Below are 22,522 nucleotides of genomic sequence, written 5' to 3' on the forward strand. Positions count from 1 at the left end.
TTATTGTAAGTAAGTACCTAGGAGTGATCCAAGTCCCGTGTCAGTTCCCCATCACATTGACAGCAAAGTCAGAGCAAACCTCTCCCACAACCATGAAACATTAATCCTTCCTCTTAAGATGAAGGTGGATAACCAATAAACATATTTAACTATATGATTTAAAGTCATAAGTATATTAACCAAATAATGAGTTTTAATTTTTGTTAAAATATTTTTGCAGTTTTATTGAGATATAGTTGACAGAAATAGTATGTATTTATGGCATAAAATATGTTTTGATATACACATACATCGTGGAAATGTTTACCACAATTAAGCTAATTAACATATTCATCACCTCACATAGTTGTCTTTTACAGAAATAGAATTATCACCTGATATAAGCAACAACAATAAAAAATTATTAAATATTCTTACCTAATGGAGTAACAGATATTTGAAAAAAGAAATCTAAACAACAAAAAAGTAAAATGCACCTATTTGCTATAAAAGACATGAATAGAACAGGTGACTGAGAAAAAATAAACTCAGGTGGCTGAGGAAAATAAATACTGGAAAGAGACTTTCCAGACAAATATTAACAGATTTTAGATAGTTATAATATTAATATCATACCTTAATTTGTGTAAACTAAACAAAATGTTTCACTTTATAGCAAAAAAGATTCATTCCATAATGTGTATAACTGTCATAAATATATAAACATCAGAAAATGTAGTCAATACAATTCATAAATCAAAAGTTCCAGAAGTGCAAGAATAACTTAATATAACAGGAAACAGATAGTAGCAAAATGTACATTATCACTGTCAGTCAATGAGAAATCAACTAGATTAAAAATAAGTAATGGTTGCACCATGTTAACTTAAAGTGGATCAAAGACCTAAATGTAAGAACTAGATTGGAAAAACATTTTTAAGTAATATTACAGAGATAGGGTTACATTTCTAGTTTGCAAAAATGGATAAAAATTAATTGGAAACACATAAACAAATTAAGAAACAAGCAAAGAGCATGAGGTATAGCATATAGAAAAAGAAATACAAATGGCCAATTACATATTATTTTTTATCTAAGAGATTAGATGACACTCTATTCCATCAATGAAGTATGTAAATAGGTATTCATATTCATAACCATTTGGTGTGGTGAAATATTAGTGCAAATTTTCTACAAGACATCGTGTTGTCAAAATATAAAATTGTCTCTTTGAAAAAGCATCACATTGCTAATGTAAATACCTTAAAGACACAATTACAAGTTTGCTAAGGAAAAAGGAAAAGCAAGATAGACTCAGACACGTTAATACAAAGGAAAGCCCTCGCCCAACAATGGAATCCCAGCAAATAAATTGAGCTATGTATTTTTAATGAAGTGGCTTGGTGTTTACTGACAACAAAATACTTTTTTGTAAGTTATTTAGGGAAAATTTCAATATGCAGAACTACTTATAGAACCTGATCCTTTTGCAGTAAATAGTAAAATAATATGTAAATTGACATACATGTGAGAATTTGATGTACATGTGCATGATGCATGCATGTGTGTCTATGGGTATGTGGAAATTGAGACAATAACCATACAAAGAGACAGTACCCTGAGAAGAGCAAGACAAACCATATCCCAAACTCATTCAAAAGGAATCTAAAGTTCAGAGTCAGAAATAATTACATGAAGTTCAGCTGTTAAGGAATGTGCAGAAATTTTATTTTACGTTACATGCTTTCATTAGAAATTTTTTTAGGATTGAAAAATAAATTGATTAAATATTAAACCTAATAAGTTTGAAACATGATAAAATACACAAGAAGAAAGGGCTTATAAGGTAAAAGAGAAATTAAGGAAATAGAAAACAAGACGGCGTAGATTGCATCATGAAGAAAAAAAACTTACAACTATTTATTTAGTACCTCTTAGCTTCTTAGTACTGCAAGCCAGATACTAGGAATATGTTTCTTTTTGGTTTGCTTTGTTTGGTTTTTGTTTTGTTTTGTTTTGTTTTTTCCTTCAATTTTTACTGTAAGCTCATGGGTACATGTGCAGGATGTGCAGGTTTGTTACACAGGTAAACGTGCGCGGTGGTGTTTTGCTGCACAAATCATCCCCTCACCCAGATATTAAGCCCAGCATGCATTAGCTATTCTTCCTGATGCTCTCCCTCCCTCTGGCATCCTCCCTGATGGGCCCCAGTGTGTGTCGTTTCCCCACCACCTGTCCATGTGTTCTCATCATTCAGCTCCCCCTTATAAGTAAGAACATCCTGTCTTTGATTTTCTGTTCCGGTGTTAGTTTGCTGAGGATAATGGCTTCCAGTTCCATCCATGTTTCTGGAAAGAACATGATCTAATTCCTTTTTATGGCTGCATAGTATTCTATGGCATATATGTACCACATTTTTTTTATTCAGGGTATCACCGATGGACATTTGGGTTGATTCTATGTCTTTGCTATTGTGAATAGTGCTACAATGACCATACATATGCAGGTATCTTTATAATAGAATGATTTATATTACTTGGGGTGTATACAGTAATGCAATTGCTGGGTCAAATGATATTTCTGCCTCTAGAACTTTGAGGAATTGCCACATTGTCTTCCACAATAGTTGAACTAATTTACACTCCCATCAACAATGTAAAAGCATTCCTTTTTGTCCACAACCTTACCAGCATCTGTTGATTTTTGACTTTTTAATAATCGCCATTCTGACTGGCATGAAATTGTATTTCATTGTGATTTTGTTTTGATGTTGAGCATTTTTCATGTTTGTTGATCACATGTATGATTTTTTTTGAAAAGTGTCTTTTCATGTCCTTACCCAACTTTTTAAGGGTTTTTTGTTTCCTATAAATTTGTGTAAGGTCTTTATAGACTCTGCATATTAGACCTTTGTGAACTCTGGGCCTCCCCATAGCAACAAATAGGCAGGAGTAAGTGGTGGTGTTTAAAGGCAATATTTTCTAGGCTTCAAAGGGAGCGGGCCCCCAAATGATATTTTCCCAATCTACATCCTTTTATATTAAGTTTTTTTGTATGTGCTGTAATTATACAAATTATTTGGCTTACATTCAAAGTCTCCTCTTTCCTATAACCTTTACCTATAGTTATCCCCATTGGCACTAGCAAAAAACTTTATACTCATTGCCCTTTACTCAGAGGCCTCCCTGCCTCTGAAATATTTTTTTTCCCTAGTGTCATTAAATTCAGTCCTTCTCTGAAACGGAGCTTAAGCCTGAATCACTATGTAACCTTCACCAGAAGTGAACAAGTCTCTTCACCTTTCTATGGCTTAGAATGTTTTTTCTTTAAAATAAAGGGATTGAATTTTAGATCTCTTAGTTCCAAAATTCCATATTCTTAAACCTCAGTCTTAGAAAGTCATCTCTCCAGCCCACAACCAATATGTGAAAGTGCATTGCATGTTTTCTAGCAAATAGAATAATTTTGAGATTAAGTCCTACATAAACTTGTCTAATTGACAAAGACTGAAAAAGGAAAATTGAAAATAATATTTTTAATTTTTATGTCACAATATTATTTTCTTATTGTTTAATAAATGCTCGAAATATTCCTTAAGTAACGTAGTAGCTATCTCATACACACACACACACACACACACACGCAGAACTGTAATTACACTAGACAAAAAGAAATTTTGAAATGCTTTCTAAATTAAAAGAAAAAACGTAAGACACTGAAATACACTAACTGCCAGCAGCGAATTGTGTATGCATGTGTTTACATGTCCCCTATGATGCTTTTAGATATTCCAATTTTCTTATCTGCTACAAATTTATTCCATTGGCATTTCTTTCTACTTGTGAGTCCAAGTAAGACATACCTCTGTATGTAAGCACCAAAAAACTTAGATTTAACTATGTTAGAAAATCATAAGTCAGTATCGATTTTCTAAATAACAGTAATTCAACAGAAGGAGCTGCAATTAAAAAAAAAACCACTTCATAATTTTATTTTGTCATTGGGAGATGTTATCTGAAATGAAGATTGGAGCCTATTAATTCATTTGGGCTAATTCTAGACACTGACAATAGAATATTTTTATTGTTCCAAAGAAAATACCCATATACAAGATAAGAGAGGGTAACAATAGTTCGTAATATAAAAGAACATCCACAGAGTTTTGGGGTGTTACTACCCAACTTAGGCGTAGTGATAAGGATGTCAATCATGTTATATAAGTTTATACCCACAGTTTTAAAGTATAGGATATCTACAAGGTAAAATAAAGAATAAGTGACCAATGGAAAAACTCTATACTTATAAAATAATAATATCCATGAATACATGTAAATGAACAAAATAATACATGTAAATGAACAAAATAATGCTAGGAATATACAGAACTCTATAAAAAGAGGTTAATGATTGTCAGAGACATCGAAAATAAGAATATTGGGCACTAGTATGTTTTACTGAGAAATAAGTACTACCATCTTGTCTCACATATTACATGGAATACTCTTCATATAATAAGGCTACGATAAATAAAATTACAATTCTGAAATCACTAGGCTAATCTGTTATAACAGTAAAATAAAATATGTCCACTCTTACGGAGGTTTCTTCTCAGAATCACCCCTGAGAAAGTTACATGTGTATGACTTCTTAAAACTCTGTAGAATTACAAAGCTCCTTTTGAACTACTTAATTTTGAACATCAAAGTACTGCTTGAGAGAGATATACCTTCAAACAATGTGAATTTGGGATTATTAAAAGGTCATCAAACACACCGGGTTTTTAAAAAGAAAAAGAAATTAAACACAGATTTACTCATTATTTCAGAGGTATTTCACAATTGCAGGCATAGTGTTTTGTAGATCAACTGCTTATTTTAAAAAGCAGTGAAATAAGTGGTTATCTTATCTGGGGTATAAATAGAAGCCTATAAAGGAAATGACAAAAACTGGACATAGTAATACAAATACACTTCTGTGCCTTGAGGTCAAATTTTCAGACACTCCAACGTACATGAACTTTGAAAGAAGTGTGATTTTGTTTTGATGTTTGTCCCCTCCAAATCTCATGCTGACATGTGATTCCCAATGTTGGAGGTGGGGCCTGGCGGGAGGTAACTGAATAATGGGGCAGATCTCTCATGAATGGTTTTGCACTATGACTTTGGTGATGAGTGAGTTCTCACTCCATTCACTGTAGATCTGGTTGTTTAGAAGTCTGAGACCTCCCTCCTCGCCCCCACCTTGTTGTTCCCACTCTTACTGTGTGACGTGCCTATTCCCGCTTCTTGTAAGCTTCAGAAGCTAAGCAGATGTCGGTGCCATGCTTGTCCAGCCTGTAGAACCGTAAGCCAACCTCTTTTCTCCGTAAATTATCCAGTCTCAGGTATTCCTTTATAGTAATGCAATAACGGAATGGTACACATTAGTTTTGTAAATTGGTTGAACAAACCTATTCATGAAATACAGTACTGCAACACAACAGTGTCATAAATGAATATATTACTTTATATTATGTATGCTTTAATATTAACTAATCTTATCAATTGAATGTTATAAATAGAAACAATCCCATCAATTTCCCAAATGTTTTAATATTCAAGTTGTTAACCAAATAAACATTTTATTGACTCCTCTCTAGAAAATTTAAAACTGCCTTATACATAGACACAGATACTATGCCTATGGGATTATAGTAAGGGCTTCAAGTCTGGTAAAAATTACTTGGAATAATATAGAATTGGTGAAGAAAAATGAGGAGAGGACATTAGTAATTCAAGCAAAAATAGATAATGAATGTTCTCTCATTCAGAAGAGATACCAAATTTATTTTTCAGAAATGAATAAAGCAATGATAGGGCATCTACTTTCTGTATCTGCTAGAAATTCTTTTATAGTTTCAACTTTTATTATAGATTAAAGGGTACATGTGCAACATATTGCATGATGCTTAGGTTTGGGGTCCCAGTGATCCCATCACCCAGGCAGTAAGTATAATACCCAAAGGCGGTTCTTTAGCCCGTGTCCTACTCCCCTCCTCCTCTGTCTAGTAGTCCCCAGTATCTGTTGTACTCATCTTTACATTCATGTGTATTCACTGTTTAGCTCCCATTTATAAGTAAGAACATGCAGTATTTGGTTTTCTGTTCTTAAGTTAGTTTGCTTAGGATAAGCCTCACTTAGGAGGCTTAGGAGCCTCCAGCTCCATCTATGTTGCTGCAAAGGACATAATTTTGTTTTTTTTTAATGGCTGCAGTTTTCCATGGTGCATATGAAGCACATTTTTTAAATCAAACCGAGTGTTGACGGGCACCTAGGTTGATTTCATGCCTTTGTTATATGTGAATAGTGCTGCAATGAACATACGAGTGTCTGTGTCTTTTTTGATAGAATGAATTACCTTCCTTTGGGTATATACCCAGTAGTGGAGTTGCTGGGTCGGATGATAGTTCCATTTTAAGTTCTTTGAGAAATCTTCAAACTTTCCACAGTGGTTGAACTAGTTTGCATTCCCACCAACAGTGTATAAGTGTTTCCTTTTGTCCTCATCCTCACCAGCATCTGTTATTTTTTGACTTTTTCTAATAGCCATTCTGATTAGTGTGAGATAGTATCTCCTTGTGATTTTGATGTGCATTTCTCAGATGATTAGTGATACTGAGAATTTTTTCATATGTTTGTTGGCTGCTTGTATGTTTTGAGAAATGTCTATTCATATCCTTTGCCCAACTTTTAATTGGATTTTTTTGTTTGTCGATTTCTTTAAGGTCCTTGTAGATTCTGGATATCAGACCTGTTGGTTGCAGTTTGTGAATATTTATTCCCATTCCTTAGGCTCTCTGTTTACTGTGTTGGTTTTTTTTGTTTTGTTTTGTTTTGTTTTGTTTTTAATCTCTTTAGTTTCATTAGGTCCTACTTGCCAATTTTTGGCTTTGTTGCAATTTCTTTTGGGGACTTAGCCATAAATACTTTGCCAAAGCCTAGGTGGAAAAGGGTATTTTCTATGTTTATGGTTTTATAGAAGTATTAAATATCAAACAAAAGGCCATATCTATTAGTGAAGATGAGACATCTTGTAGTAGTTTTTCCTTGATACTTTCAAACTTCATAAAAACAAGCATATAGGCTCAGAACTCATCAAAAGTGATATCGTTAGCCAAATAGAATTTCTAGCAGATGAAAGAAATCAGAGAAGAAACAAATAAATGGAAAAATATTCCATGCTCATGGACTGGAATAACCAATAACATTAAAACGCCCATAATACCCAAAGCAATGAACAGATTCAGTGCTATCCCTATCAAAATACCGATGTCATTTTTCACAGAATTAGAAATGTCTATTCCAAAATTTATTCATAAATACCCTTATCTAAGTACTTCATGTGTGTATATGGTGTATATAGTTTAGTGTAAAGTATATATTATATACTGTAGTAGATAGTATGTAGACAAGTGTGTGTGTGCTTTGTATATGATTATATAGGTATATATATTATAAATTTATATATATATAGAGACAACAACCATATGTCTTTGAGAGCCATGTCAGAATATTTAACATTTTAACATGTATATATTTAATTTAGTCTTTTTTTTTTTATTATACTTTAAGTTCTAGGGTACATGTGCATAACGTGCAGGTTTGTTACATATGTATACTTGAGCCATGTTGGTGTGCTGCACCCATCAACTCGTCAGCACCCATCAATTCATCATTTATATCAGGTATAACTCCCCAATGCAATCCCTCCCCCCTCCCCTCCTCCCCATGATAAGCCCCAGTGTGTGATGTTCCCCTTCCTGAGTCCAAGTGATCTCATTGTTCAGTTCCCACCTATGAGTGAGAACATACGGTGTTTGGTTTTCTCTTCTTGTGATAGTTTGCTAAGAATGATGGTTTCCAGCTGCATCCATGTCCCTACAAAGGACGCAAACTCATCCTTTCTTATGGCTGCATAGTATTCCATGGTGTATATGTGCCACATTTTCTTAATCCAGTCTGTCACAGATGGACATTTGGGTTGCTTCCAACTCTTTGCTATTGTGAATAGTGCCGCAATAAACATACGTGTGCATGTGTCTTTGTAGTAGAATAATTTATAATCCTTTGGGTATATACCCAGTAGTGGGATGGCTGGGTCATATGGTACATCTAGTTCTAGATCCTTGAGGAATCGCCATACTGTTTTCCATAATGGTTGAACTAGTTTACAATCCCACCAACAGTGTAAAAGTGTTCCTATTTCTCCACATCCTCTCCAACACCTGTTGTTTCCTGATTTTTTAATGATGGCCATTCTAACAGGTGTGAGATGGTATCTCATTGTGGTTTTGATTTGCATTTCTCTGGTGGCGAGTGATGATGAGCATTTTTTCATGTGTCTGTTGGCTGTATGAATGTCTTCTTTTGAGAAATGTCTGTTCATATCCTTTGCCCACTTTTTGATGGGGTTGTTTGTTTTTTTCTTGTATATTTGTTTGAGTTCTTTGTAGATTCTGGATATTAGCCCTTTGTCAGATGAGTAGATTGCAAAAATTTTCTCCCATTCTGTAGGTTGCCTGTTCACTCTGATGGTAGTTTCTTTTGCTGTGCAGAAGCTCTTTAGTTTAATTAGATCCCATTTGTCAATTTTGGCTTTTGCTGCCGTTGCTTTTGGTGTTTTAGACATGAAGTCCTTGCCCATGCCTATGTCCTGAATGGTACTACCTAGATTTTCTTCTAGGGTTTTTATGGTATTAGGTCTAACATTTAAGTCTCTAATCCATCTTGAATTAATCTTCGTATAAGGAGTAAGGAAAGGATCCAGTTTCAGCTTTCTACTTATGGCTAGCCAATTTTCCCAGCACCATTTATTAAATAGGGAATCCTTTCCCCATTTCTTGTTTCTCTCAGGTTTATCAAAGATCAGACGGCTGTAGATGTGTGGTATTATTTCTGAGGACTCTGTTCTGTTCCATTGGTCTATAGCTCTGTTTTGGTACCAGTACCATGCTGTTTTGGTTACTGTAGCCTTGTAGTATAGTTTGAAGTCAGGTAGCGTGACGCCTCCAGCTTTGTCCTTTTGACTTAGGATTGTCTTGGCAATGCGAGCTCTTTTTTGGTTCCATATGAACTTTAAAGCAGTTTTTTCCAATTCTGTGAAGAAACTCATTGGGAGCTTGATGGGGATGGCATTGAATCTATAAATAACCTTGGGCAGTATGGCCATTTTCACGATATTGATTCTTCCTATCCATGAGCATGGTATGTTCTTCCATTTGTTAGTGTCCTCTTTGATTTCACTGAGCAGTGGTTTGTAGTTCTCCTTGAAGAGGTCCTTTACATCCCTTGTAAGTTGGATTCCTAGGTATTTTATTCTCTTTGAAGCAATTGTGAATGGAAGTTCATTCCTGATTTGGCTCTCTGTTTGTCTGTTACTGGTGTATAAGAATGCTTGTGATTTTTGCACATTAATTTTGTATCCTGAGACTTAAGACACATTTGTTTAATCCCAAGAGAAAAATCTGTAGAAAAAATAAGTTTAGCCATATGAAATTGTCATTTAAATGAACAGAACTTTAGACTAGCCTGGGTTTTAGAATTAAATCTAGCATTTAAAAACTGTAATAAAATAAAAAAAATCTTAATCTCTCTGTGTATACTTGTCTGGAATTAAAACTTGAGATAAGTAATCCATTGAAGGGTGTTATGAGGATTAGAGTAAGATATGAGGAGGGCTATAACTTAATAGCTTCAATAACTTTAATAACTGGAGGGATATAACTGACAGAAGTTCCAGAGAATAAAACTAGTACCAAATTTGGAAGCCATGGCAAATATTAGTAACTTACAGAAAGACTTTTTTTTTTTTTCTTAACAATCAAAGCTCTCTAAAGAATGAACTGCAATCTCTTGAAGCAATACTATTCTATCACTGGGTGTATTCAAACACAAAGTTTTCCTGTAATGCACTTATAGAAAATTATAGTATACATCACATATACGGCTTTGTCTGCGTACCCTTGCATAGGATGCACATATGACCCAGTTGAGTAGCTCTGGTGTGGATCACACTAGTTAGGGAGTTATCCTGCTCTTTCCTTTTAAACTAAAAAGCCTGTGTTTCTGGGGCAGAATATCAGGTCTAATTTACCAATTAGCAACAGGTCAAGAGAGCTGGAAGAGATATCAAGCCCCACATTTGCAGCTCATTCCTTACAGAAATACAGTCATGAAAAGTGGCTCAAAGAATTGTCTCCAACTCTGACCAACTACATTGGCCACATCTCCTAACTAGAAAATGAACTAGTAAGTGTGGAATGAAGAATGGAAAATGGTGCAAACATAGAAAGAAATGCACTTTATAGGCAGAGGTCAAAACATGAGAGAATGTATTTTCCTTCTACCTTTCCAATACATGCTAATAGGATTCCTATGCACAATTTCCAGTCTACTAGTTCTGAATCTATGTCCTTTATCTCCCACTTAAGAATCGTATCATTGGTTGGTAGTGGGAGTATTATAATGATTATAATTCAATATTGTATTAATGTTGCATTAATAGTAATTCAATACTACTTTAACATTGCATTAATAGTAACGAAATTTTGTAACATATGCCTGTTAAGTCATGGGAAGATACATTATGAAAGAATAAGTCATACAAGATCAGAAAAGATGGGTACAATTTCTTAGTCTACTATTTTCTAGTTTCTTTATTCTGGCAAGCCTTGAACACCTGAGGTTTTTCTTTCTTTCCCACAAAAAATCATGAAAATCAAAATGTCTACCTCACAAAAAAATGTCATTTTTTCCAGTTTCATCATTGTGTTACCCTAAACTTGTCAATTTACTCAGCTTATAAAATAAGGTGATTAAACTAATCAGTGTTGTCCAAGCTTCCCTGATTAATTAGATACATCTAGGAAGCTTGTTAAACATATAGCTTTACAGGCCCTTCCCTGCAGGTTCTGATCTAATGAGTCTCGTTAGTATTTGCATAACTAACAAGAATCTAAGATGACTTCATCACTACTAAAATTTGGGAAACACTTACCTAGGTTGTTTTTAAAAAAAAACTTCTGGGCACCACCCCAAATAAACTCCAGAGAAGACATCTTGTAATGGTAACTTTAATGAGTAACCCAGATACGTTTTTATGACTAGGCATGTTTGGGAAATTACGTTGAGAAATGACAGGACTGTTAAAATCTTAACCAGCTATAAAATTCTGGGAATACAATAACAGATTAGATTTTGGACCAGTTTTTATAAGAAGCATCCTATCCCAGACATAAAACCCTATTTCATTTCTGAGTAGCTCAGATTACTCTCAATATGTGGAAAAGACAATACCCAATAAAGGGAGACAGACTTTTTGCATGTCCTGTCATTTTCTGATTAGGGAGAGGCTAATGATAATACCTTGACATGGTTTCTTTTTGTTTTTCTGACAGGTATATTTATCTTTTATGTACTACTTTTATTGCTTCTTCCTGAAAATACTAATCAGTTAATCAACCCGGAGGAGAATCCATACTTTCACCTGTTAACTACCCAAAGCAGACTATACTGAAAAGTGATTTATTTCTGGTTAGTAGTTCCTTAAGCAGAATGGACATCATTTTTACGTGAAGTGTACATTGGGCTTCATTGGCTTACATGAAACTCTACTAAGTCTCATGAGATCATGAGTTAAAAATGTTGTAAAATGCAATTGCCACTTGTTTTCACTTAAAATGCATATAGCTATATCAATATATTTGGCATATAGGCTTAAAAGGTATGGAATATAGTTTCCCCAAACACATTCATAAGGTATTGTAGTTTTATCTCCCCTTCTTCATCTATCTAACTCCTTCAACACTTAGCTCAAGATGCATCCAGTTTAATTTGGATGTTCTACTTATATACACATATAACACCCTATGCTTCATTTTATCACATACGGCATGAAAATAGAATCATTAAGTTAGTCATATCCAATACTTTCTAAGAGTGAAGACTATGCAATTTTTAAATATAACTTATGCAAACATAATGTGGTACCTGCAAAATACAATAGTAGATGCTTAATAAGTATTTGATGAACAAATATATGATTGCTCACAATGATGACTAGTTTACTAATACATTGAATTATATAGTCTTATACTTACTAAATTATGCCTATAAACTAGAAAATGTTCAATCGAGTATTTGAAATGTCCAGGAACCAACGTTGCATTTTAGACACACATGTAAAATCATTCAACAAATGTTTTAATCACTCATTATATACCAGATATAACTTGCATTTTTGATATTACAAAAATGAGTGACAGTCTTAGAGATCTTACAGGATAGTAAGAGCAAAGAAAACATGAAAATATACTGTAGGTAATATAACAGAGGTCTGTATAGCATGGAGTTATGTAAAGGGAAGTTGTGCTATTAACATACTTTGAGAGGTGGTTGCATTAGGACCAGTCAGGAAAAACTTCACAGAGAACATATTGCTTGAACTTGATCTACAAAGAGAAGATATAAGGGAAATCGAGGGCTAAGGATAAGACATTCCATAAAAAGGTAGCAAATGATGAAGGAAAGCATGCTTTATTATAACTGGTTTGTTGGATTCAAGGGGTCACAAGTAGAAAATGAAGATGAAAAGGCCAGCAAAATCATCAAGAAGATCGTGTTTCTCAAGCCAGACCTTTGAACATTTTTTAGTAGACAATAGGAAGTAATCAAAGAGATATAAGCATGGAACAAATATGACCAGATTTATATTTGAGAAAGACTACTTTGATAGAAGACTGGAAAATGAACAAAAAGGTTACAAACCCAAGATGGAAATATTAATTAGGCAGCTACTTCAATAGTCCTCATAGCACATTATAAGGAAATTGTAAAAGGCCATAATAGATCTTTTGGAAGAGAAAGTTTAATTCTTTAGGGATGTAGAATTAACAGAACATAAATACAAACGGAGATATGAGAATAAAAGAAGAAGTAATATACAATCATATCCACCAAGTTTATTTTGATGACTGAGTAACCTGAAAAAAAATGAATTCACTCACTTGTCCAGTAACAAATGAATCCACAAGAATGCAGATTTTAATCAATAGCAATTGTATTACTTAGCACAAGTAAGGAAGCATTCCCCAAAGCAGTGTCTCCCTGAGAGATTTTATGGAGCTATGGAGAGAGCAGAGTGAGCATCATCACATGTACGGGACAGGTCCCAGTTGCTTAGAGGCAGTGAGTCTTTATGCCAGCACAAAGATCGCATGTTCCGGTAATAATGCTATAGTTCCTCTCAGGATGGAGACTTTAGCATGATAATGAGGACAGTTCACTCAGGTTCATCTGTCAGTTGCTGGGGTCTGTCAGGAGCTGGTTCCAACCAACTAGGTGACCACATGCCACACAGAGTTTTGGAAAAAGTAGTCTACAAGGCAGGAGGCTGTAAAATAGGCTGATTGCTCAAGTTGATTAATTCCTATAGTCCCTGGAGACTCTCCTTGTCTGCTTAAAATTGCATAAATAGTGGGGTCATTCCTGAAATAGAAAATAAAAGAAGAAGAGCTAATTTATTCTAGTGTGGGAGTAGAAGTGAAGTAAATGAAGAGTTTTAAGTTTGGTTTTACAAATCTATACATACCTGTTAGACTCCTAGGACAAATGTCCTATAAACTGTGGAACAAAAATGTCTTTATCTTGGAAGAGTTATCCAAAATAAAGACATGTGTTTTAGACAACCATATAGTTAGCAGTTTGTATCAAAACAGTGCATTCTAACTGATGAGACCATATTGTTTGTCCTAAACAATTCTGATATACATTTTAACAGCTCACTCTTTCACAGTCAAAAATGACCCAGTTTGATTGATAAACCAGAAAAAGTTTTTGCCAAGAACCTAATCATGCTGGCACCCTGATTTCAGACTCCCCAGATCCTGGACTGTGAAAAGTAAATGTTTCTTGTTTCAGTCACCTAGTCCACAGTGTTTTCTGTAGCAGCCCAGGCTCAGACACTTTTAAAGAACTATTTCAAATGCCATTTCTGCCCATCAAAGCATTTTTTGTCCAGACAGATGATGTGTTTCTTTCATCATGAAACATACAATTATTGAATAAAAGTAGTAAACATGATTCTAATATCTAACTAATCTAATGCTCACTGTTTGCATGTATTAGTATTTTCCGTATATGTTTAATAACATTTGCAAATATTTGTAAAGTTATGTGCTTTAAATATGATATTCAATGCAAATCTCACAACACTGCCATTTTATAGATAAGAAAAATAGATTTGGAAAGATTACATGAGTTACTCTGAAACTCATGTTAGTGAGTGGTATGACAAAATTAGATCACAGGTCTAACCCAAAGCCCATGATTCTGATAACTGTGCCCTATTACCTTTTAATCAGAAGCTTTTTTTAAACAGAAGTGAATTTGGAACATTAAGATTCTTAAACACATTTGTTTGAACATACAAAAGTAGTTTAAAGAAATAAATACTATCAAAGATACCTTTTAATAGTTTGTCAAATAACATACCTCAATAAATAATTTTCTGTCTTTGGCAGTTTGATGTTTGATCTAGAAAAAAGACAAAATATTCAATTGCCTTATTTTTTTTTTTTGCCATCAATCAAAGTAGCATTATTTTAGCTTCATGGATTATCCTCAAGCAGAAAATTAGTTTAATCAGTTAACACTTTCAAATTTTCTTTAAAAATAAAAGTTTTCAATGCACTACTGTTTGAGGAAAAGGTTGACAATTGAAGATGACTGGAGGCAAATAAATAATCTAAGAATATTATTAAAAGAGTCTTTATGACTTCTGCAACATGCATATGTGAAATAATATAAGAACATCAATGATTTTTGTCCTTGAATTTTTCCCTCCAAGTTATCATGTTTTTACTTTCCTGAAACATATTATTGTGAGCTCTTTACTCATTCTGTAATTTGTTTGTATCTTTTTAAAAATGTTTACAAAGCTGTGGTAAATTAAAAAATCGCTCAATTGTTCTCTAAAAGATTAAGGAGAATAATGATTGTACTGTTTAAATATTATAAAAGCACGAAGTAGAAGGTAAATTGGGGCTACTTGCTAACATGAAAATAAGAGCAGCATTTAAAGGTTTATTTCTAGCCTTTAGAAGGATTTTGTATTATTTTTAGTTCCACTTCACTTAAAATAACTATCCATCTGTTATTTTCTTTCCAGTTCTTCACATAATTGAGACTGACCCCATATTTACACTATCATCTTTCCAAAAGATACGCTGAAATGGAACTCTGGCTCAAAGAGTAAATCATTTGGGTATAGGAAGGCATTATATATCATTTATCATCACCACAAAAATCTTCCAATTTTCTTCCCACTAACATATTTTTCTCAAAGTTTTAATATTCAGCTCTTCTCTCAGTAAGGCTTAGCCTAAAGATGACAGGTGGTAAAACTTCTGTGGATCTCATTATCTGTAGCTTTTCTAACAAAAGTCAAAACATAATGAGAAAGGCAAAAGGAGTCAACCAAACAAGTGTAATACTCTGAAACTAAGTATTCACTGACTGGCCACAGACATTTTAATGTATTCTTTGGAGGGAACTTCTCTTAAGAGTGAATACATACACTGTATGGAAGGAATAAAACTTGACTTACGGGGAACAACACAGGGCTTCCTGCAACTTCAAGACAGGCTATGCAGACAAGAAATATTACGTCTTAAAAATGATAGCTGCTCCTCTATCATGTAGTAGTAGGTGTCAATGCAAATGGGGCCAACAGCAAAAGGCTGACATCTGGCATCTATGACAACTGTCCCACCCACATTCTCCAGCAGAAGCAAGTTCATAAAGAAAATTATATTCATTAGTATTTCAGACAGTCCTGTTTGTCTTCTGACATCTATGTGTTTTAAATTACAAACAAGGTTTCTTCCATTGTCTTTAAGAAGGATTTGTCTTTATCATTTGTGATAGCATTGCTGTCAGGACAGTGAATTTCTCAGCTAATGCATTCATTCACACTATTTTAATAATTTCTTTCTGGTTTTTAGTATATACATTTTAATATATACATTTGTATATATTTGAAATCTCTCTCCTTGAGAGTCTTTATTCATTTTCCTATATTAAAATCATTTGCACTAAAATAATGTTACACTATTTAGTGTATTTTTCAGCTTATGACTGGATTATTGGATAATCACCATGACTGATTAACTAAGACTTGGGATATATACAAGGTCAAATTCCAGGGCTTTGTCAAAAGGAATTCATATCTTAAAGATTAATGTTCTTCAGAAGAAGATCACTCCGGTATGCTTTGGAGTGATCTCTGAGATAGACCTGCAGCAATTCTGATGTGAGTAGGATTTCTGCTCCTGGCCATCTGGAGAGATGCAGGGGTGGGTGAGCAACTTCTCCAAGTTTCCACTGATTCACAGTGAAGAGAAGGCAGCTTTAGGCACTCAGAAGTGGTGGGGTTTAGGAGCAGCCAGAGTCTAGTACAGCAGTGTGGGGTCTTCTAGAGAGCTGTGTGAACCGCAAGCACTAATATAAACCATAAAGAAAGAGACTCCTCCATAGGGCCACCATAAGACAGCAATGTCAGTCAGTGACCCTTCTGAAGCAATCACTATGACATGGTTAGGAAAGGAGAACCTGAAAAGAACACCAAATGACTTGTTCAGTAGGACACACGCAATAAAACCTGTGAAACTCTCAGAAGCCATGAGGAGAACTTTTCAGGAAACTAATTTCCAGCAAGTACCTATATTTTATAAAAAGTAAAAAGGAAGAAGTTGATCCTATTTTTCCTGTCAAAAAGTATAGTTTGTTTTGTTCAGGTTTTTCCCCAAAGTAGATACCATTTACTACCACCTTTGGAAAACTGATTGGTTTAAAGAGTTCCTTACAAGTACAGGGTAAAAAGTAAACACAGGCCATTTATCAATACCATTTGAAGTTTGAAAACTCAATATGGATTCCTAGATTTAACACCAGACCTATTGAATCACAACCACTACATATAGAAATCAAACATCTTTAACAAGTTCTTCACATTGTTCTTATATGGCCAGTCTGATAACTGCCTATGAACTAGCAGTTGAAAACTCCAATAAAGCATTTACTGTTGAAATGGAAAACTATTCAAATTCATATACAATTTTTCATTTTAGTGTTTATTGTGCCCAAGTAAAATTTATGTCAAATAGAGATCAACTTTGATCACTCAACTTATCCATTTAGAGTAAAAAGTTTAATGACGTATGTTAATGCTCAAGAAAAACAATATCATGTGTGAAAATATTATACATATATCTATCATAACATCAAAGATTACATTGATGTAAAAATTAGAATTGGGTGAATAATAAATTATTAGTAAAATCCAATTTATATGTAGGAATATTTTCTATACTTATCAAATATATTATTCTTTATTTTCAAAAGTTTTCATTTAAACATAATAGCTTATAAAAAAGTAAGGTAATATGAAAGGTTATGATGCGAAGTGTTCTTCAAACTTTTGTGCATATTTCAATAAAAATGTTATTATTCAAATATGGATTGAATACTTAACTAAAGATAATTGCTTGGCATAAATAGAATATTTTAGACATCTTTATTTAAAGAAGAAAGCATGATTTCTGATTTCATCAGAGCGAAATAAACATTTACACTGTCATAACAATTATATGATTTTCAAAAAGTGAATTCTTCAACAGACAATACTTATCATCTAAAACATTCATATTTGATAATTAACAACTGGTTTTGAAATGTATAATAAACAACAGAAGTTACCACTTTAAAACTCTGGCCTTCATTTTCTCTCATGAACATTTCTGACAATTTCAAATCTGACACACAGAGATTTACTTAAGACAATGCTAAATAAACCAATGCTAAGTACAATTTTTTAAAAATCCATGCATGACTGGGTCATGTTGTTGTGGCTGCATTTGCCACTTTTCCAAAGAAGACAAAATGTGATTATCATCATCAAATTTCTCTTTGAGGAAGAAAAAAGTGAGACCATTGGCTAAAATAAAAATAATGTAGTTACTGGTATGCTTTTTGGCTTTATGAATTGCAATAGAGAAATTCTTGGGAGGAAAATATGAGATTGCTTTAGTTTTTATAAAAAAGCTTAGCTTTTTACCTCCATATTAATGGAAAATTGACCAGATTCTTATGTGAAGCACAGTCACTCCTTAGACACATTGTGTCTTGTCAAGGTTCTGGAATCTCAAAGAGTATCAAGCCTTTGAGGAGGGACCTGGTTTTTCTTATTTATCCAGGCACACACATTTCATCAGGTCACAGCTAAGAAATACTGCTTCACATTAAAATTGGTGCCTTGAGGTCTAGAAGCTCCAAAGCTGCCTTGCCACACAAAGGAAACTGAAATCTTTTACAAGGTTAAGAACACTAGCACTTTTAGACCCACCTTTCTAAATACATAATGGAAGAAGCTCTCTCTCAGCCAAGCATCTTTGGATGTTTTTCGGAAAAGTAATCAAGTTTTCACTATTCAGGACACCAGAAAACTTTCTTCTACCTATCCTGGGGAAATCCACTCATGTAGAATAAATGTTTTTCTTTGTCAAACTCTATACATCTGTTTTAGTCCATTCTCATGCTGTTATGAAGAAATACCCAAGACTGGGTAATTCATAAAGAAAAGAGATTTGATTGACTCACAGTTCCACATGGCTGGAGAGGCCTCAGGAAACTTACAATCAGGGCAGAAGGCCTCTCTTCACAGGGCACCAGGAGACAGAATGGGAACCGAGTGAAGGGGGAAGGTCCTTATAAAACCATCAGCTCTTGTGAGAACTCACTCACTATCATGAGAACAGTATGGGGGAAACTACCTTGTGATTCAATTATCTCCACCTGGTCCCTCCCACAGCACATGAGGATTATGGGAACTACAATTCAAGATGAGATTTGAGTGGGGACACAGACAAACCATATCATCATCTCAAAAGGCTTCGGTTTGGGGCAAACAAGCCTGTAAGTTTCTAAAGTGCCTTCTGCTTTCAACCCAATCAAACGCTTTCTCTGAGGAAACAAAGTATAACATTTACCTTGCTGAATGAACAGAAATAGAAGAAAAAATGCAGAAAAGTAATATATATCTAAAATGAAAATCAATGACATGTTCAAAATATTTTTATTCAGGTTTTAAATTTCAAATACGTGATCAATATCATTAGTCTTTAGGAAAACGCAACTTAAAAAGCAGTAAAACACCACTATTAGAATTGTTTATACTAAGAATGAGGCTGAGTGTGGTGATGCATGTCTGTAATCTTAGCACTTTGGGAGATTGAGGTAGGAGGATCACTTGAGCCCCAGAGTTCAAGACCAGCCTGGGCAACAAAGTGAGACCCCATCTCTGAAAATTTTATATTAAAAGATGATAAAATGAGAAAAAATAATACTACTGAGAGCTGGTGAGGATGCAGAGCAATTGCAGCTCTCATGAAGCGCTAGTGAAAACTTTTTAAAAATTGCACAATAACTTTAGAAAACAGTTCAGAATTTACTTACCCAAAGCCACATCACTCTCAATCTTGGATATCTACTCCAGTAAAATGAAAGCCTATGTTCACACACAAACCTGCACACAGATATTTATAGTGGCCTTCCTCATAATCACAAAAGACTGAAAACAACCCAGATGTCCCTCATTTTGGGAATGAATAAATAAACTGGAAACCATACACTGAAACACTAAACTTAAATAGAAAGTAATGAAGTACTGATATAGACAATAACATAGATTGACCTCAAAAAATTATGTTTAATAAAAGAAGGCAGACTCAAAATGTTACATACTTTATAATTACATTTACATGACATTCTATAAAAGCCAAAACTATAGGAAAATAAAATAGGTCAGTGATTAACAGGGACAGAATGAGGAAAGGGACTGACTACCAAGATTACAGTACCACACACTAAAAAAATAAATTTTATTGTATGTACATTACATGCTATTAAAATTGGAAAAATTTTAGTTATGACAATATTATAAGAAACAATAGAAGTACTTTTGATTGGTTTCAAGAAAAGTTCTATATTAATGATAGTTTGACCCAACTTCTCAAAAGTTAAGGCAAACTTTTGAAATGTTAATAAGTATTTAGAGTCAAGAAGAAGGATGATGCAGGTCTTTTTAAAATTGATATCTGAGGTATTAAATTATAAATATTATATACTCTTTCTTTTAAAAGGTTGGATTTTTTTCTCGCAAAATTAATAAATATTTATTTTATTTTAATCTTTTAAAAAATATGAATAATTCATTGTTTAGAAACCTTAGAAAATTTGAAAAAGAAAAAGTAACAAATTTAAAGTAAAAGAAGATGATCACTATATAGAGAAAATCAAGGTAAAAATTTTGGTCTTAAATCTTCAATGTGTTTTTCTTTTTCCTTGTATTATTTTTTGTACTTGTAAATGGATTTAAAAAAAATTTTATTCATGCTTTTGTCAGATATTATATTTGAATTGTCTTATAACTATATATATAACATATGCTCTATATACCACATATACTATGTATTTTCTATAAATTGTACACATAGTTATAGTTTATATAGTTATGTAAGCACATATCATAGTAAAAATATTTAGTTTGTGATGTATTTCTTTTCTTACAGCAATAAACTATGAACATATTTTCTAGTTTTCTATAAAATCATGTATTATATTTTCTTAAGTCTCTTTTAGAAATCATGTTGGAGCAGAAGTCCTAGTCTTTTTTTTAATCAAGAAAGAAAATACATTAACAGAAAATGAATGGTGCCTTCTAGAAATACACAAAGTAGAAAGTAGAATCCATTTATTTACTTTAAAATGAATAAAAATTTTTAGAAAAAATAAGGATAAGAGGGTTTCAGTTTCACAGCATACATTCTTTGCCACCATCTAAAGAGTTCAGTGGCTATCTTGCTTTAATTTAGTTAGAAGATTTAAAAGTGCATAAATATTACAAACAGGAAAAAAAAAAAAAGGAAAGAAAGAGAAAGGATAGCAGGAAGGGAGAAAGACATCCACCTAAAACCCAAGAAAGATCCCAAATGCTGGAAAGGTAAGGTTTAAGATATTAGGCCAGGCGCGGTGGCTCACGCTTGTAATCCCAGCCCTTTGGGAGGCTGAAGTGGGCAGATCACTTGAGGTCATGAGTTCAAGACCAGCCTGGGCAATGTGGCAAAACCCTAACTCCACTAAAAAATACAAAAATTAGCCAGGCATGGTGGTGAGCACCTGTAATCCCAGCTACTTGGGAGGCTGAGGCGGGAACTGAGGAATTGCTTGAACCCGAGAGGCAGAGGTTGCAGTGAGCAGAGATTGTGCCATTGCACTCCAGCCTGGGTGACAGAGCGAGACTCCACCTCAAAAAAAAAAAGAAAGAAAAGAAAAAGAAATTAAAAGATTTTATTCTCATGGTCAGTATTTGTTCAGATCTTTGGATTAGTGAATTTTACTCTGCTTAAACAGACGCTGGTCAAATTTAACATGCTATTAGTTATTGTCTCAGGTAAAAGTGCCATATAGGTAAAATTGAACAAGATATTTGTTTTCATTTTCCATTAGCAATATTTTGGTGATAAAAATAATTATTAAATAAACATAAGAAATTAAGACATCTTAAATCATTTAGTTAAAACTTAATAAATGAGAAAATTATAGAGGTGATCCAAATAGACATTAATTTATAGACATCATTTTGATGTCATTATAATTGTATTCAATCAATTATCAGCTGAATCATATGCCAAATTTTGTCCTCTTAATTGGATATGACTAAAGTTAAAAATCAAATGTGACATGATTAACTCATAAAATGGATATACTGTCGTGTATACATGTATAATGACATTTTAGTCAATGCACTGCAAATTCAGTGGTGGTCCCATTAAGTTATCATCCTATATTTTCACTGTACTTTTTCCATGTTTACATATGTTTAGATACACAAATACCATTGTGTTACAATTGCCTACAGCATTCATTACAGTAGCATGCTGTATAGGTTTGTAACCTAGGAGCAATAGGCTATATCATACAGCCTAGGAGTAGAGTAGGCTATATCATCTAGAGCTGTGTAAGTACATTCTATGATGTTTACAAAGCAAAATTGCCTAATACATTTTTAATTGATGGTTTAAAGTTTAAAAAAGTCAAAAGTGGTTAATGATGCATTTCTCAGAAATACGCATTTCTCAGAATGTATCCCCGTCAGTGACAAAGGACTGTATATTTTAAATAATCCTATACAATATTTAAAAAGTTTTTCACTGTATTTGTAAGTATTTTATTTCATAAGTTTCATAAATTGTATTTAATGACCATTTGCTATCAGAAAAATAGGAAAATTTTATTACAGTTTGTACCTTTTATGGAATCAGTGATACCCTTTATTTAAAGTTTATACTATTTGTGACCAGGCATGGTGGCTCAGGCCTATAATCCCAGCACTTTGGGAGGCTGAGGCAAGTGGATTACTTGAGGTCTGGAGTTCAAGACCAGCCTGGCC

The sequence above is a fragment of the Colobus angolensis genome, unplaced genomic scaffold, assembly GCF_000951035.1.
Source record: "Colobus angolensis palliatus isolate OR3802 unplaced genomic scaffold, Cang.pa_1.0 Scaffold226, whole genome shotgun sequence".
NCBI classification, from domain to species: Eukaryota; Metazoa; Chordata; class Mammalia; order Primates; family Cercopithecidae; genus Colobus; species Colobus angolensis.